Here is a 20143-nt window from a genome sequence, read left to right on the forward strand (position 1 = left end):
ATTTGCTAGACGCGTACCGGCCTGGGAATGTCCGAAGCAACTTTCTGGAGTTGAGTTGAAGCACCGATTAAGCTTGAGCCAGCTGGAGCACGGCCAACAACACCGGTGGCGAATTCGCACGCTTGTAATCCAGGGCACAAGTCGTTCACACGCGGCCGATATTGGTGCTGGTGGCGCCCGCTAAACTCCCAGGCCAGGCTCCCGGGTCGGTACGCTACATACTTTGCCTAAATACGCCACCTGATTATAGTGTTTAGCCGATTATTTCTCCCCCCTACCCACATTTTTCGCAACCTTGCCCGCCCCAACAGGATCCCGGACGCTTTGGCCCAGCTGTTACCGCTCTTCACGGCGAACTGGCGCTTCACCTTGGGTACCTCCCAGTCCCTGGAAGGCAGGGGGAGAATCCTGCGAGAGTGGCGTCCTCGGAAACTCGCAAACAGCTAAACAATCGACTTTCGAGGCAGCCCGGCAAACCAAACGCACAGCGACAAACAACACAATTTCTTCTTCTTCTTCTTCCGCCTATTCTCCTCTTTGTGCGGGATAAATTATTGAGTGCAGCTTCGGGGGGGGTTGCCCTCCAGCTCCGGCTTGCTGGGCGGACGATGGATCTCTCGACGATGGCTCGCTTAAATTATTACATTTTGTTTAGCAGCGGCGTTGATGACCGGTTGTCAATATCGGTTGTTCGAATGTGAAAATTATAACACGTTTTTTTTTCCTTAGTTCTTTTCTTCGATGCCGTGCCGCTGCCGTGCCGATTTGCCCTTTGGTGATCATTAGCATACTTTCGGAAGCATACTGGGTCCAGCGGCTGGCTAATTGTGAAGTAGCCGGTGGTTGTTTGGTGATTGGCAACTTCGTCAACCGCTGTTCGATTAGGGCGCTTTCGTGCGCGGTGAAGCTTTCGAGCCGTTGAACACAGTTTACTCTTAGTTTGGGGCAATCCCAAGCCCGATAGTGCACCGCAGTGCGTGGTAGAGGATAGCGAACAGCAGAGTTTGATGAGTTTAGGTAAAGGTTGTCTAAACAAAAATGCGACAGAAAAAGATGAGAAACGCTGAACATTGGATTGATGTTTCGGAAGATATTCCGTACACCGCTCCCACTGTGCCACATCGTGCGTGATCCACTGTGCTCGTCGCTACGGAGTTGTGGCTTATAAATAAACTTCAAGCTCTCCTTGGGCTTCGGTTCTCATTACGCACAACGTTCTGCACGGGTATAATTATAGAGTCCCGAATTGCCACACACACACACACAGACGTAAGAAGCAGCCCGAGGAAGTGCATGTAAATCGGCCGATCTAAGCCCCGGCGAAGGTCCCGAGAAATCCAGCAAATCCAAAAACAATGATGACGCTGGGGTGAAGGTGTGCAGTACGAACCACGAACCAAACCGAAACCAACAAAAACGGCCATAACCTGGGCGCCCTATTGCATCGACCTGTGTCTGTGTGTGTCTGTGCATGTGTGCGGATTGTGGGGCCGCAAGCGGGGAACCCCTTTCGCGATATGATGGATTCGCGGAAAGATATAGGAGGAAGGAAACGGCTAACGCATCGAATCGCTTTGTTTTCCACGAAACACTAATGGATTTAAATGCATGGGGCCCTCGTTGCGGGATTGCCCTTACGTGTCCTGACGCTTGGGCCGTAAATTTGGTGCGAGGACGCGGACGCGAAACCTAGTGCCGGACCAACGGACCTTCCATTCCTTTTGCCGCATCCCCACAAATCTCCTCGCGGCTAGGGGAAGAAGGTGGAGGGGCGGAGGGGGTTTTGGGTGAACCTTTTTTTTGAATGTTGTTGGATGTTGGAGTTTTTGGATTTCCACTCACCGTGGGGATTTGTGATGTTTTTTCTTTGTTTCTTCGGCTGTTGTTGCGTGAATGTTTTGCGAGCGCAGAAATTGAGATAGACAGCACACCTTCTTTTCTTGATTCGCGTTACTAGACTTGTTCGAAGGGGCTGGGGGGCAGAGAGACAGAGGGAGAGAGATACAGAGAGAGGGTAAGGGAGAATCAAAAAGTCTGCTATTGCGTGCAGAATAGCCCAAATCAGCGCAAAAAAAATCTGGAAGATAAAAGTGCACAGACGCGTAGACCCTTCTCAAATGTAGCTGACCGCTGCTGCCAACTTCACATCACTTGGTCTGTGCATCGTATTTGTGTGTGTCTGTGTTCTGGTGCTGTCGGTTTGAAATGGAGACAAGCATCATACACGCCAATGACGCTCCCGATCTGCCAGATGACCGGGAACGGATACGCGGTGGTAATTTCGATCCTAGCAATCGACCGCCGTAGCTTCCCGTAGATCAATTACAAAAACATTCCACAGTCTAGAGTAAACGTCACCGACTGCCCGAAATTCCCTCGCCTCGCTCTGTGCATTCTATTAAAACACCATTAAAAGCTAATCGGTTCTTCGGTGCGCTGTGACGTCCAACATTCGACTTTGAACTGGTTCTAGAATTTCGGAGTGTCTGTGTGTGCGCGCGCGCGCGCGATCATCTAGCTTCCAGCAAATGCTAGAATTGTTACCGGGTTAGGATTAATTACAAACAAACGAGCGGAAGTTGATCGGGTTTGCGGCTCGATCCACAGAAGATATTAGTGCGGAGCAGAACGCAGGATAGGACGGTACAGCTTTGCCTGTGGCGCTCAAACAAAAAAAAAACTCCGGAAAGGGTAGGATCGGAGCAAAGTTTCGTGGGTCTGAGATTTGTGGACCGAGGTCTGCTGGCCATTGGAGCATTGCAGAGTCGGGGTGGTGCCGTGGAGCGCGAGCAAAATTAAATAGAGATTATAAGCTCATTATGATGATCTTATTAGCGCCATTATTTCGAGTGTGGCGAAGACGCTGTCTGACTAGCCGAGCCTATTGGATGTCAAAGTAGGAGAAGATGAATGGATGGTTTTGTGTTGTTCATTTTTTCAGAAGTTCGAGAGGCTCTGGAGTTCTTCAAACGGGGTTGAAGGTGAGTGCGTGATTGGTGGAAAATCTGTCTGGAGAGAAGGTATCATACAAACTGAAATAAAGGAAAGATTCATTGGGCATGTACTTCGGAGCATTAGCGGAGGGTTTGATCGATGATTGATGCGTCTTGTTATCTTATACAACAAACCTATTACATCTAGATAAAAACGATGTACTGTTAGGGCCTACATTCGATCAGTTGATTGGGAATAAATGCCACTATAATGACGTCATCAAAACACGTATTTGCAGAAACAAATGGATGTTACTAACAAGCACTCTTAGTATATGTGCACAAAATGACACCTTCTATTTCTTTGTTGGTGCCCAGCTTACCAGGATTCCAAACGTTCTTCAGGACATCTCTCTCTCTCTTTTTCTCTCTTGTTGGCTTGCTCACGATAGAGCACGTCGGTGTGACATGACCCGGTCAACAATCATTCTCCAGGATGCTCGAACACACTGCCAAAGATGGTGAAGAGGATGCGTCGCTCAAACACGTCCAGAGCGTTTGCATCCTCCGCTGGGATGGTCCAGGACCCATATCTATAGAGGATCACCGGACAAATCAATGTCCGATATATCTCACAATTCGTGAGGTCTCGAAGTCTTCTGGGTCTCAGCAGTCGGTGAATCTCAAAGTATACACGATTCCCCTGCACAATACGTCTCCGGATTTCGCTGCTGATGTTGTTGTCCGAAATCAAAGCATACACTGCTTCCCAGTTGGGCTCTATCACAGACTGAGCTTCCGGCAAGCAGGTCCTTCGTCTTCGTCACATTGATTCTCAATCCAACTCTTGCTGCTTCGCGTTTGAGTCGGGTGTACGCCTCACACACCTTCGCTGTTGTCGATGTCATCCGCGAAATCCAAAAAATTGGAGATATTGGTAGAGGATCGTGTCACGGATGTCGTCGTCTAGCCTCGCACTTCGAATGAGACCTTCCAGGGCGATGTTGAAGAACAGACAGGAGAATCCATCCTCTTGCCTCAGACCACTGTGAGATTCGAATGATTCCGACATCAAGTCTATATGATCTTCTATAATATGAAGTTCCTGGATGATGTTCTATAGCTCATTCCGGTCTATGGTGTAGTAGGTCGCCTTGAAGTCGATGAACAGGTGGTGCGTAGGGATCTCGCGCTCCCGGCACTTCGGAAGGATTTGCTGAAATGTAAAAATTTAGTCGTTGGTGGGATTGCCTCTAAGTGGGGCGCAAATTTGCAGAACATTTCGATATTTTATGTTTTTTCAGGACATTTGGTTCATTATTATTCTTAAACTCTGACAAATTCCGTTTGTATAACACTACCCTACTAAACCATGCATCTCTCTGTCTTCTGCCAGAAGGAGAACGATCGTCCTAGAGCGGAAGATGAGCATAGCAGTGGCACGACATGCCCATTTACAGAGAGACTAAAAACCTTAAATTGAAACCAAAGTTTGTCGTCTTTTATGAGACATTAAAATGCCTCTCTTGCGAATAACATTTAGCATCACGTAGAAACGTTGTACCGGGAATGTAGTTTCTACGACCAATCAAAGCTTTATCGTGTACAGATGATCTGTCATCTTCCAACCCTACCACTCGCTCGCCCTTCCCCTACAACCCGACAACGAATGCTACTTCGTTGATTACGAAAACTCTCATCCCCAAGTGCGGCGTAGAAAAGTGCATCGAGGGCCCCTCTCTTTGCTTGCGCTTTCATATCTGAAGGACGGCCACACTGGTTAGCTTAAATGAAAACTCGTGCGCCACCAACCGCTGGAAATGAACGATGGCTGCAATTTCGGCGCCACCACACCAGCCCAGCACCAGCAACCAAGGTGTCCGAGGGCAAACAGTGGTAGGGGTAACAAGGAACAAACATACGCCAAAGAAGGTAGAACTAAACCAAACGAATCGGGATGGTGGTTTTGGGGGTGGGGGAAAACGCGAAGATCGTGAGAACTTTTAAATTAACTTTTTCTACACACTCTGTCTCGCCGTTTACACCCCAATCCTTCTGCCCAGGGCTGGGTTGCTGCTACTCCCACCTCACATTGTCAGAGTGTTCGGACTCGTGCAAAAACGGCTTTCGCGAATCACACACACACACACACACACTGGGCGCGAAGGAAGCGAACAGGAAAACGGTCCTGTTCGGCAATCTTAAAACCATTAGGCGCGCTTGGCGCATCTCGTCTGGCCGGGAAGCTGACAATGAGTGTGCGCGCTTTTCGGGCGGTTTCACTTTCGTTCGATGCGCGCGGGATTTGATTCCGGGAAATTCCGGCACCAACTTGACCGACCGTAACAGAACAAAAACAACCACGACATCGAGAGCAGAAGGGTCCGCTGAATGGAGGTGGTAGATGCTTTCCTGGGGAAGAAAAATTGATTTACTTTTAATAATACGGTTCGCGTTTCATTAGTGCTTTAGTGCGAGCTATAGGCAACATTGGGAGGGGAGTTGGGGGGAGCAAACTCAACACCCTTGTTGCGGCGTTGGCGGCGGCGGCAGAGGGACTACGACAATAAAAATAAAAGCTTGCATTTAATAGGGAACCGCCCGCCGAAAGCCAAATCGAACCGGAAGGTGCGAACGTCGGGTATGCGCGAGTGCGTGCCTCATTAAAATTGGCGGCCCGAAAAGACATCTAAATTAAAATAATGAAAGTTCACATTCTGCCGCGCAAGCAAAGCGGAAAGATGGGAAACAAACAGCTCGCTGAGAGGCCTAAATTGCATAAATAAAACCACAATAAAAGCTGCACCGAAAAGCCAAACGCCAAAGCCATGGGGCAGTAAAAACCAAAAACCGTGAGGAATACAAAGCATCAGGCTATAAACGCTGTCATCGAACGAAATTTTGCAACCGACTAACCGCTGCCTAATCGGGACCAAAACCGGAGGGAAATAAACGGGGATTCGAGTAGGGTAAAGCAAACTGGAAACTGCAGCAGATGAAATTAAATTAATAAATGCAGCATCTTGTAATTAAATCGCTTAGCGGTGCAGCAGCGGAATCAGTGTTCGGAAAAGGGGATTTTCTTTTTCTTTCTAGATGCAGTTGTTGTTGTTGCGTCTGCATCATTCTGAGTGGCTGGGATGGAAGAATGAATTGCACCAAACGCAGCAACAACAACAACAAAAAACGCGCGCGCAGTAACAAAAATACGACGACGACGACCTGGCGGCGGCAAGCGATTGGTCTCGTTCCCAGGTTTTCCTTGCACGGGTTGATTCTCAGCACAGAAGTGCTTCGTTTTCCGGTTAAAGCCGGCCAGTCCCGCCCGCCGCTGTTGTCCGGTAGTTTGGTCAGCACAAGAGAAGCAAAAAAAAATATATGGACACATAACGCATTAAGCCACGCACCGGGTCCGCGAGACTTGCCCCGGCCCGTTGCGGTCCGCACCGTGCGTAAGCGTACGTTCGAAGTTAAATTAGAAACGATATACACGGTAAAGTATTTACCTTTGGTGCTTCTTTTGCTGGTGCAATTATGCACCGGTTTTTGCAATGGGTCTCCCCCCCCTCCCCTCTTGGAACTCCCTCTCGCCCTGCACCACCCCACGTACGTACATGCATTATCGATCTTTCGATGTTTTTCCCTAATCGAATCCGTGTGTGCGTGCGGCGGCGGGGCTCGAAAGCCGTCCACGGCAGGGCAGGCAAGGAAAAACACATCTCGACAGTCATAAAATGGGCAAACAGCGAGCAGAAGAGATGAAGAAGTTATAGCAACGAAATAAAAAAAAAGGGCAAAAAAAATATCGCGCCCGTTTCCAATCTTTCTACGACCACCGCGAACCGCGTGAGTGGAGCCGTCTTATCAATTAATTAAAATCTTTCCCATTTGTTGTTGTTGTTGTTGTTGATGCTCACTTGCTGTGTTGCTGCAGTAAATATGCACACATCCCTTACTTCCTTTCTTTCTTTCACCTCTCCCAGCGCCCCATCCACACACGTTCTCGTTGGTCGATTGATTTTGGGTTTTGCACCTTGGAAGCTGGGCAGCGCGGTTTGAGCGCGGGCACAGTTCGTCGCCTCGGTACGGTGCGTAATCGCTGATGGCCTTGCGCGTTGATGGCCGGATTCGTTCGGCTGCGATCAATCGCACCAGCCCGATTACGGAGGCTGCGTATGGGTGCGCTTCCCGCTCAGTGCCTCGATTCCGAAGTGAAGGGATCACTCATTAGGAATGCTAATGGCTGGTAAATGTTTTGCTGTGCAGGGACGCACAGTCGCACAGATATGATGCGGCGGGACTGATCGCTCATCCGCCTCGCATCCTGGCCGAAAGTGCTCCGGGTACGTGAGTGTCTGCGCTATCTCTGGTTTATTATCTGTGGAATGTGTAAAGATCGGAGATACTAGACGATATGGCCGTGCGGGTGGTTGCAGGGAAGGTTTTTTTTAAGGGTAAGATCGCCGATAAAGGATTCCACGCACTGCGTAGGCTACGGTCTGACCTCCGTGTCGATTGTTTTTATTCAATCAGGTTCGATTGTGTGCAAATTGTGGAAGACTCGTGTGCTGAGCATCATTTACTGCTTTTGATCATTCTCGATTTGAGTTCAATTACAAGATCCTGAGGTTCTGGGGCATGCGTTATGATCTAAGATATTTTTGATCATCTCTGTGTCTTAAAGTTTTACTTATTCTGTTTCGCAGGATATCTGTTCTGATAAAATTGAAAGTCCCAAAAGCTTCATCCGAAGGTCTTACGAAGGATCATGCGATAAGTTCCAAATCTGCTAGCACATAACAAGCTGTTTGGTGCATTCAGTTCCAAAAAATCCAAGATCTGAAAGTATAATTGGACATCTCATGGCATTTCTATAGCCTCTCAGTCTCCTCCATACATCTTCCGGGCTATTGTTGGACAAGATTTGAGATCTGTTCAAATATACTAGCTCATAAAGCGTCAGTAAAGATAGTATCCCAAATCTGATTCTTTCCAGTGAGAAGCTCCAGAAGCACAACACCATTACTTAGAACGCAGTTCATTGGCATCAACGGTGTGCATGAAGAGAGCGTGAGCAGGCAACACTATTGAATATTCACATTCCCTCACAGACACTCTTAAATTACTTTCCCGCACGTCAAACGGTAGAAGTCTCGACAAGGTTTAACGTCCGGAGACGGACAATGCAAATAAGCGCCTCGCACCGGACCTCCCCCAGTTCCAGTATGGTCCTGGGTGTGCGCCAGAATGTGTCGATTTTAATTTCAACCCAAATCTTCCCGATTCGCCCAGCCGCCTTGGCCTGATTAGCTGCTGACGCGGTGAATTAAATTAAACCCCGCTCTTTCAAACTATCCCAGGGGAGGGGGGGGAGGGGGAGGGGGGAGGGGGGAGGGGGAGGGGGGAGGGAGTTTGATACTTCTCCGGGAGTGTAATGACAGACAACAGGAGGGGGTAATAAACGAGGAAAGGAAGTATCGACGCTAATTGTTGCCTGTTTCGCTGTCTGCGCGCTTGTCTTCACCAATTATGGGGCATTATAGGGGGAGGGGGGAGGTGGGCTGGGTGGTTGGAGATGATGCGCCGTCAAATATGCAAAACATAAGTACACACACACACACACACTGACGCACGCACCTGTTTCGTCTGTTTGGGGGCCAGTTGCGTGCCCTCCACACTCTCGACTCTCTTTTTCACGGTGCGCTCAAGTGGTGTGTGTTATCAACCGGGCGAGTGGAGTGCGTGCAAAACATGATCGGTACATATGCTCGAATTCGTCCGTCCTCGGCACGCAACCCCACCTCCCATTCCCTTCCGGCCAACGCCTCCGGTACTACGAGGTGTTGAGGATGGAATGATCGATTGCCTAAGTACGCCACCGCGCGCGCGCGCTCTCGGCGCAGATCGTTTGATGTGTGTGTGTGTTGCTGATGGGCTGGAGAGCTGGTCTAGAACTCTGGCCAACCTAGCCCTGGTGTGTGCACGGGGAGGGAGGTGTTTGGGGGCTATTATTCCCCAAAAAACGCTCCAAGCGCTGTAGCGCCCTGCAGCACTACTAATGATATTTTAAATGATCGTCAAACGTTGCTTGGCCTGCGAGGGCCATGGCTCAGGCACCGAACGATTCTTTAATAGTGTATAAGAATTGCTGTTTATTTAAAAAAGGCCCAGCGAACCGAGCAGGGGCATCATTTTTCGTCGGAATGCGTCGCTGGAGCTCGTAGTGGTCTCCGGTTCCCACGGCCCGCCCCAGTCAAGGACATGAGTCATACACAGGGCTCCCCACACCACGTATGCTACCCGCCCCCCCCCCCCGCATTTTGAAGGCATAAAATATGACCACTGGCCTGGGACGCACCTTCGGACCGCTCCGGAGGCACCCACTGCCCGCCGCACACACCGACAAAAAGTTTTCCCGCCCGCCCGGATTGGGCCCCGACCCGAGAGCGCCAGAGCTTGCAATTGCTCGCCCTGACATAGACTTATAGCGTCTAAGTGGATTTAATAAATATGGGCGAATCGCATCGGTTAGCGATTCGCTGGGCAACAGCAACCCCCCGGCATCCCTTCCCTTTCGCCGTTCCCGGGGCCGGTGCGCCGTGTGCGAATGTGGTGTAATTTTCCTGTCAAATCGCCTGAATTTATGCGCACAGGAATGCACCGAGCGCGCGAGAGAGATATTTTGCTCTGTGCCTGTTTGTCGTCTGTCCGTTTGCTTTACCCTATACTCCCATCGCTTTAAGGGTTTGCACACACACACACGCACACACACATACATACACAGAGAGAATGCGAGTCCTTGCTTTACCGTAGCGTTCCACATCCGATCGTCGACGACTTATTGAATTGTTCCGCGGTGAGCGTTCGCGGATGTCGTCGGATGGTCGACCACAGGCTAAGCACGCCGAGCATGCACGCGGGGCTGGGGATGAATCAGTGCGCTTCGCTTGCCTTGGCACTGCTGCATTGAGCTGCATTCATTCGCCCCCGGAGGGGGATAACATCTGTTGATGTGATTAAAGCAGCCAACGCTAAAAGGCCCTACGTTTGGCGTAACAACTTGCGCATTATTCATGGTTATTTATTAGAATACACTGCTCGGACTTGCGCGCGGGCGCACAAACACAACACACATACACAAACACGTAGTTTAAACAAACGTGGAATTAATAAAACTTTATTGCTAGGCCAGTGTATAATGTTGCACATAATGGGGTCGTTGTAAGTTTGTATGTGCGTGGAAAGCATCAAGAATTCATCCAACCTTTAGGAACAACATGCATTAAATGAGACAAACAAACTCGGTGGAAAAATGCCATAGCTATGTAGTCGTGGTAGCCTTGACTTCTACATCGATTCCTTTTACTTCCCTTGACAAGAAATAATATCATTCAGAGTAGCAAGTAGATATCTGAATTGCCGGAAGTAACACATATTGACATAGAATTAGGCTCTAAGGCTCTAACAACCTATACAATAGCACATCTGCTAGTGGATAATAGATGAGATGAGATTCAAAGATTCTGGGTTCCCAATATTAGCCTCAATAAAATCTTATGGTATTGTTTACAACTCAACATTTCAGAAATTCTTTGCAAATGTTCAACAAATTTCAGAAATTTTCACTGGAATACATTTGCTTTTGGAATTAATATCAGTTCAATGCCAAAATACCTATTCCTGAAAGCTTTCGACATGTTTTGACCACAACCTTCCAACAACTTACAACATTTGAAATACGGCTGTGGAAAACATCTCTTGAGCTCAAACTCCCTGGTCTATGATATCCTGGTCGATGTGTCCCATAGGTCCTAGTCTATGATAGTGTAGCGAGAACATTTGTTGCCAAATCGTATGATCAAACGAACTATCTTCCAACATCTGAAATACTGCTGGGGAAGACATCTCGTGAGCTCAAACTCCCTGGTCTATGATATCCTGGTCGATGTGTCCCATAGGTCCAGGTCTATGATAGTACCGCGAGAACATTTGTTGCCAAATCGTATGATCAAACGAACTATCTTCCAACATCTGAAATACTGTTGAGGAAGACATCTCGTGAGCTCAAACTCCCTGGTCTATGATATCCTGGTCGATGTGTTCCTTAGGTCCAGGTCTGTGATAGTGTTGCGAGAATCGTATGATCAAACGAAATATCTTCCAACATCTGAAATACTGCTGGGGAAGACATCTCGTGAGCTCAAACTCCCTGGTCTATGATATCCTGGTCGATGTGTCCCATAGGGCCTAGTCTATGATAGTGTTGTGAGAACATTTGTTGCCAAATCGTATGATCAAACGAACTATCTTCCAACATCTGAAATACTGCTGGGGAAGACATCTCGTGAGCTCAAACTCCCTGGTCTATGATATCCTGGTCGTGTTCCTGGATGTGTTCCTTAGGTCCAGGTTTATGATAGTGTTGCGAGAACACTCACGTTGCGGGAAAAGTTGTGTTGCAAGAGAAACAAATCGATTGATTTCACGTTTATTTGGCTGCAGGAACATTTCCGGCCACGCTTGCATAGCACAACAAATACCAAATAATGTTGACTAAATTTTAAAATTTCATTTTTAGCAAATACCAGCACAATTTCAATTTAAAAAATATAGAAAATTTTTGCAAATGTTGCCGCAACATGTTCATAGACCCCGGTCCTTCATCTTGCGCAATTTGCTCTCCCCCGAGTCGTTCTGCATCTGCATCCCGGTGTGAATTAAATTGATTCGCGCGTGTAAGTGTAATGCTCCGGCGGCCCTCGGATGCGCTCCGAGCGTCACGATGCCGGCTTCCGTCCGCTGTCAATCGCGGGCCCAAAGTGTGTCATAACGTCACGAGATGAAGCAGCGGAGTGACGCTAATCATGGAGAAATTTACAATCGATACGAAATGTGTGAAACACGTACGAGGACCTCCCCAAACGAAGGGCACGCACACACACACACACATAGACAGCCGCGTTTGCCCAAGATAGGCCAAGGCTTTGGGGGCCGAAAGTTCTTGCGTTCGTTTCTGTTTCTTCTTCGGTCCTCCTTTTCCGCCCCAAAACCGCCGCGCAGGTTGTGCGCTAAGGTGTGCAAGTTTGCATCAAATTATTCAAATGTGCTCGTGTGTTCGCATTTACATAATTATGGTCCATTTGAATAAATAAAAGATTCCGCTGGAGGAATGGAGCGCGCAAAATCCGCACCGACCGGCGTGTGGGAGGCGGCGGTCGGAAAAATGGTGCCTGGTGGTGTAGTTTCATTGAAGCTACTCTGTTTGGGAAAGGTTTTCCGTTGCTGTTTTCTGTTTTTTGTTTGTTTCGTGCAAGCAAATCTCAGCAAAGGAAAGGGAAGAAGAAAACATGGCATCAAATTTGACCGGACTGGAATGTGCCAGCCCGGCGGAACGGAAAGCGAAAAAGATGAAAGGCAGGTGTATGTGTGTGTGTGTGTGTGGGGGTCTTTGGAACACGATCCTTAAAGCACCAGGATGGCAAATTACCCGGTCCCCAAATTAATCGATCAAACGATCGGCACATCAAACGCTAATTGAAGCGTCATCGCTTGCCAGCTGTCAAAGCGATAAGTGTTATCGTGTTTATAGGCACGGATCGGCCGCTGAGCGACATTGGGCCGATGTTGTTTTTTTTTTGCGCTTTCGAAAGTGGTGCTCGTTGCTTGCTCGTTTTTTTTATTGTTTTCCCCATTCGCTCCGCGATGTTTTGCTAGACGACGATAATTGTACAGTCCGTGTGGAGAGGGGGATAGGGGAGTGTTGCCTAACGAATGGGAACTGGAAACTGTGTGTGTGTGTGTGGTTTTCCAGTTGCTTTTGTTACATTTTCGTGGAAATGAAACGAACAGCAAAATAAATTTAGTTATAAAATAGAGCAGCAACGTAGTGCGGCGCGCGGGTGGCAGTCACAAGAGCGGGACTGGTGTTGGTTCAGTTGTTTTTCCGTTTTTCCAGTTATTCACGCGCACCACCGCCTCCCATTCACCGTAGCTAGCATTGGTATTGAAGCTGTTCCCGTGGTGGTCACTTTTTGTCCAGCTCCAGATTACAACTTCCACTTACAATTTCCTTTCGCTCGTGCACCAGCTGGGGGAGGGGGAGAGTAAGTTCAGGCTTGGTTGCACGGGATTGGAGCCGACGATCGGTGTACCTTCACGTTTTCCAAAGCCACCCCAACCACCACCACCACCGCGGTGCTTCCCTTTCCGCTCCGGCAATGATTTAATTGAAGGACGATACGGAATGAAGTTACAAACACAAAACGAGAAATGGAATACCAAAAACTCGAATGAATTATTCAATCATGTACAATTATAAACAATTTGCTGCCCCGCTTTTTTTCCCAGCCGCAGCTTTCCCTGCTCCCACCCGTACCTTCCACCGGCCAAACCACCCTTTCCTCACTATAGCCTCTCTGCGCTCGGCCATTGATTTCGAGGCATTTCATTGTTTTTATTATGATTTCGTCCATTGCCATCCCTCGCCCCGGGCCCCGGGCTGCGTGTGTGTGTGTGTGTGTGTGTGTGTGTGTGTGTGAACGTTTGTGTGCATTGCCGCAATTTGTTTGCCTTTCACGTGCCTTTTGATTGTCTTCTGGTGCAGGATGCACCCGATTTGTGTACGCGGGCGTGTGTGTGTGTGGGTGTATTTGTGTGTATGTGTTGCTCTGACGCACGGTGAAGAAGAATAATTTAATGTCAATTTTCGTGACAAACAGAGAGTGTGCAATGCTTGGTTCAGCAAAACAGCCATTCATTGTATTTCGAGTGGTATTGTGTAATATCATTTCAATAATATGTTAATCCTAGGAATTATAAATTTTACTAAGACATTTAACCTAGCAGAAGGCATGCCTGTAAGGTGAAATGGATCCACAACACTCGAAGGTACGTGTATTACACACGAAACACATATCCAGTACGTGTGTTGTTAACTAGAAGGTTAATGTGATCCGGTTCGAAGGACCATAAATGCCACGTGGTTTAACTATCATAAGTCTTCAAAATTTATATAATATTTGTTATACATTTCTGCTGGGAACGCCATGCTGTCATGTCATTTCCATTCAATGTAACCCTGTTTCCCTGAGTAGCATTTTCCACTGCGAAAACTCACCGTAGCTTTCCGCCGATTGCTCGCCCATCGTTCACTTTGCCATCTTGTGTTGCCGCAAAAATGTAATACAATGCCCACAGACCTGAGCGACCGTGTAGATGCACACACATACACACACATACACATACAGCCCAGGTTTGCTTCCATTGCTGTTCCACTATTTATCCACAACTGACAAGGAATTTTTATTTTTCCCATCATTACGGCACCGTTTTCATTATTTAGCACACACACACACACGCACATTCAACGATTAGTGCAAACTGTGACAGGTTGATTCTGGCCACGCTATCAAACCGGTTGTGGGAGGAAGAGCAAGCGCTACAGGACGGAGAAGCGGAGGAAGAAGAAGAAGAAGAAGAAGAAAAACGCAAAGGGGAAAACGTGCTGAGATTTTAAACATTTGTTACCTCGGTACAGGGAGATCGCCGAGCTATCGCACGACCCAGCTAGCGCCACCGAAAGGGAGTAACTGGTAACGTGTCATTTAACTCAATTGTAACTTCATTTTCTTCCACCGCTCGCCAGCGCACGCACACCGCCGAACCGGGCATTTGTTCACAGAACGCAGGGCTTTGGGGCAAGGGGGAGAGGAGGGGGGGGGGTGAATTTTCCATTTTCCTCACCGGAACGGTTCGTTCCGCAGTTCGGGCCAGGTTCAAATCGATTCACACCGTTCATTATCATTTTATGGCTCTATTGTGATATTCACCAGCTTGTACCTCAAACGCCCCCCCCCCCAACCCCCCTCGTCTGCTTAGTGTGGGTGAGGAAACGGGAATGACTTAAATTTTAGATTATTCCGCTTTTACAACGTAAAAAGCAGGAAGGCAGGAACCGGCGGTTCCGGCGGTGAAATATTAAAACAAAAGTCAGGTCTGCTTTTTGAGGTTGGAGGGGTTGGGAGTTTGAAAAAAAAAAAAATGAAGCCAACAAACGCTACCACAGCCGCTCGTCGAAGAGAAATTGTCGAACGGGTTATGGGTTATGCTCCTTGGCGGCTCGATGACAGGAAGGCGATGGTAAATCCTCGCACTCGGGGTAAGTATACGTCTCTATACGGTGCTTGTCATCGGTTTTCGACCAGTGGGTATCATTATTATTAACAATAATTGCTCGATTTTTTAGGATAGTTTTGTGTTTTGTTCTCTCGATTCTCCCACCCAGTAAATTGAAATTTTGTTCCGTATTTATTTGGAAGGATTTATTGACTTTGTGTCGTAAAGGACCAAAAAAAAAAAGAACGCAAACCAAATTTACTGTATTAAACTACCTATTAGTAGTGCTCATTAGAGGTTCCTTGCCGAAAGCAGATTGTTCGTAGCAGAAGGGAGCATGGGGATTTCTCTTCAGTCCGTAAATATTTAAATTTCAATCACCGGCTTTTGGTGGCGGCCCCCACAAGCTGCCGGCAGTTTGGAGCGGGAAATTAAAATTTAATCTAATTCGATGTCTTTCTTTATCGAAGACACATTCATCCTTTAATTAACGTTCAATTACTGGAGCTGAGGATGCTTTGGTGCGGTAGTAAGGTTTTTTTTCTTTGTTACGATGAAACGATTTGGCGTTTGTTTCATTTCTTTGCAAAAAAAAAAAATGGATTTAAAATAAAATGGATTTTTTGGTGTGTAAACTGTATTGCATAATGCTGTTTGAAATACATTCCAAAAAGTTATAGCATTTACATAAAGAGAAACTATTTGCTGTAGTGTTTTATTTGTCAACTTACAGTCGTTGTCACTTAATTTTGGAACAAAGGCATCCAGTTTTGATCATATTTCGACTCTAACGCACCTATTTTTGTCTGTAAGTCATCAACTTTTGACTCTTGTAGAAACGATGAATTTTTTTTTAATATTATAGCATATTCTTGCTAATTTTTATTTTAAATCACATAAATAATACAAAACCCGCATAAATTGATTTTTTTTAGATCAAAAATTGGTGCCTTTGAGACAAAAATAGGTAAGTGAGAGAGAAAATTTAGCGGCAATGGTTGTATAACTTACAAAGCATAAAGTATTCAATCCACACGGACATATTACGACGACAGAAACTGACGCGTTCTACTGTTTGCGTCACTGTTAAAGGATAACGAAATGCACACACACACTCACTCTATCGAGCCCAGTTCAGACAAAGCGACACAAAGCGAAAGGAGAAAGCGTTTCCTACGGACAACGACCGGATTCTATTCAGCTATGTGTGTGTGTGTGTGTGTGTGTGTGTGTGTGTGTGGTAATAAAATAGGACTGAAACGACAATATTTGAACAAAAAAATCTACCCCACTTTAAATAGCTGGAGAAGGAAGGAAAAAAACAACACACACACACACACACGAAATGCATAACATAAAACGGGAAGCTGTACGCCCCCTTCCGGTTTGTGGCACCCGGTGCTACCCTCGTATTGCATCCTTTTCCCACCCCCCCCCCCCCCGTCCTCGCACCCGCAGTGTACACGCACGTACAAAAGACGCACCGGAAACGCACTCACTTTCCTCCCGATCGCTCGATCATTGGTTGCATTTGAATAGAAATGCAATAAAAAAGAAAAAGAAGCACATCAAACACACACATTTGCTGTGTCGGTGATGTGCAGCGATGCGCTGCCTCTGCGAATGTAAAGGATTCCTATTTGACGCACGTAGTTTAGAGTAGTTGTACATTATTATTAAGTGCCAGGATAGGAAAGAAGGAATAAAAACCGCATGGCGTCACTGTCGGTAAATTGTGGAACGGTTTCATTGCAGTTGATTAAGCTCGGTAACATTTTGTGTTCTCAGCACACACACACACAAAAAACCCCCCCATTTTATCTGTGAGTGTAATGGCTGGAAAAATTATAGCTTTGAAATGTAACCAAATTGCACCACAACAGTGACGCAGTTTCACTTTGCCATCGCTTACAGTTGACCGTGTCCTTAGACCGTGTAGTAAATAAGTGGACCGAAGAGCTCTCAAGCTTCCCATTGAAGGGTTTGAATAGGCGCTCGTCAAGGCTCGTCCCATTTTCCCTACCGTAAATTGGCGCGTCCTGTGCCTCCGCTACCCGTCTCCGACTGCTCACTGCCTCATCTTTTTGTCGGAAAATTCAAACGGAAAGCCGAAAAAAAAAAACGACGAGCTTCTGCAAACCTATATTGGCACTCACTGACACTGTGTCTAAATATTTACAATTGGCCGCTCTTTGATGTTGGATGACACACTTCGGTCACAAGCACGATGCGCTGTGTGGGTAGTGTTTTTTTTAGACAGCCTGTGCGTGTGCGTGTGTGCGAGGGTGGGTGTGAAAAGTATACACCCTTATTGTTTTGTTGCTGCCACAGCCGTGTCCGCGCCACCCATTACCGGCCCCTGCGAACGGGTGAACCCTTTTTTCGCATCTTCTCTCACGAACCTACAGATACGACGCACCGCACAAGATGTGCGTAAGGGATGCGGAACGTGGTGCCAAACGGAAACAGGTGCCAAACGGTGGAACGTATTGCTGTGCCGGCCAGCCAGTGCGTGGAAGGGCGAAACGTGCGTTTGTTCAGCATCTTTTCCCCCCGTTGATCAAACTTTTCCAATAAATGTCACCCGGTTCAAATGACAGTGGAGCGGGGCGGGTAGGTTTGTTGCCATTTTAAAAGAAGATTAGATTTTAAAATTGAGTTCAACAGTGTGCTCTTTTTGTGCTGTTGCTGTTGATCGCAAATCGGTGAGTTGTGCTTTGTATTGCCGAGATAACAGAATAAAGTGGGGTAGGCAATCGAAATCAATCCTGTTCTTATCTTTACAGTTTTGGAGTGTAGAGTATCGAAATGAAGTGAAGTTGTACTAGCATTGTTATAACGATGGTTGCTAGGTATGGCTAAGAAGCTAGTTTAATACCTACAACTACTGCTACAACCTTGCTTGTAGTCATTTTACTTTTTTTTAGTAACAGAAGCGAAGTTTCAGTGAACTGATGAAAAATAAAAGACGATGAAAGAAAAACTGTTCCAGAAAATCTAAACCAGGTTTTGGTATAGCAGATCTTTCTCTATCGAATACAAATTGAAGAAAATGAAAATAAATGTAATTGAATTTCTTTTTAAAGAACGAACTTCTAGAAATTCGAACTAGCGCTGTTCAGGGTGGCCTTCAGAAATCGTTAAGGCGAAATAGGCAGAACTGAGGTGGATACTGCTTCGAACTGGACCTATCGACACTTGATCGTCCAGGCGATCATAGAAACCCTTAAGAGGTTTGGGAATCTAGAGGCTTTACCTTGTGTAAGGGGAAATAACTAAACTCTTTGAATGAGAAATCGATAGATGTAGGAAGGGGCATAGTCCTATCCTGACAGTCCGAGCGAATCTAACTTGCTATGGTCGGAGTTGTTTTTTTGTACCCAAAATGGAAGTTATGGATTTAGTGCATTTGACTTTGAGTAATGTTTTTGTTCTTATTGAAAGTTATTGCTTTCACATAGTTAGTTATGTTCATCTTTTGTCGACAAGAACGTTGGTTCTTGTCGCTTTACAGCCGTTGTGGGTTATAATGTTAACAAGAGCTGCTCTTGCTTTGGGTTCCGTTGAACTGAAGATTAAATTTTAAAATAAAACATACATTTTTAAACAACCTAATGGATCAAACACACCAGAGCCACCGATTGGACACTTTCAAGAGTAGGCCGCTTTTATTCTCTTTGCTGGACTCATGCTTCACAAAGCCTTAATAGAAATGACAGTGTCCAATTGAGGGGTTTCGTCGCCCGATAACGCTTTTCCAATGCCGGATTGGCTAGATAAACCCTGTAAGTTGCTAAGCGCTCTCAATGCACCTACTTTGCTATACGTTTGTCTCAATTTTTTTTTGTATGAATGATGTGACCTAAATTCTTCCTCAGTGTTCTAATGAATGTGATGCAATTAGCGTTCCAAATAGTATTACAATATATCTATACTTTATAGTAAGTATTTTAAAAGCGTCTATACAGCAGATATGCTACAAAAGGACATGAATAACATTGACTATGACCCTTACCGCTTAATGGTTTGTATTAAAGCCTAGCCTCGCCTATTTGCAAGTGCGCAAGACTCTGAAATCCTAGCTTTAAAGCTATGTGTCGTCAAAATAAAAGCAAATATTTCGAAATGAGTATTGAATTGTCTAGACTTTGTCAGTAGAGGGTCGTTGTATGGCGCTATTGTTCTCCAATATTCATGCTGAAGTGTACGTGGTTTTCTTCACAATTGAGAATGCTTTTTTGATCTTTTTGATCCTGTGAGGTATTCCGGTTTTGATCTGTAAAGCAAATGAAATGTTACTCAACAATATCAAATAGTTCATGTCAAACAAACAAATACAAGTTTTGAAATATAATTGAATTCTTTAATATCCTTTAAGAAATTAAACTCTTTTGGAAATTGCAAACACTGTTTCAATAATAAAGCTTATGGATTTCGACTGCCCATTTCAGCAACATAATTTCCAACCACTAGTTTCACATTTCAGCACACGGTAAGGTGAGGTCCTTCCCTCGTTAAGCAGTCGATAAATGCAGCATTCGCCCGCGATGGCGAAAAACGGCTTCAACGGCAGCAAGGATTTCATCTCGCCGCTGTTCCCTTGATTAAATTTGTTTTCGCTCCTTGTTCCTTTAATGCCGTGCGGCGTGCAGAAAGCAGCAGGACGCACGCCGCATGTGGCGGCAGCATCGTCCCCTCGGATTCCGGTAGCCCAACGGGTCCGAGCTGCGTGCCCCGCGTATAATGATTATATTTGTAGAAATTAGTCAATAGACAATAAGGCAGGCCGGAGATGCCCTTTCTCTTGGGAGTTGTTTTGTTTTGCTCTGTGTTTCTTCTTTTACTGTTGTTGCAAAAGCAAAATCTGCCCTGTGCTTCATTTTCCACTCACACACACACACACACACACGTATGCACAAGCGCCGCCATCGTTTTCCAATTGGCGCAGTCGGCCGGCAGAAAAGTGGGCGTACCCGTGCGTTTCGGGAAACCCTCCGGCCAGTACAGGCCCGAAGGGAAAGAGGGCGTTACCGAGCCGTGGTACGCGCGTGCTGTGCCGTGCTGTTTCTCCTTCCCGGGCGCATGCAAAGCCCGGC

Source organism: Anopheles arabiensis, chromosome X (genome assembly GCF_016920715.1).
Source record: "Anopheles arabiensis isolate DONGOLA chromosome X, AaraD3, whole genome shotgun sequence".
Taxonomy (NCBI): domain Eukaryota; kingdom Metazoa; phylum Arthropoda; class Insecta; order Diptera; family Culicidae; genus Anopheles; species Anopheles arabiensis.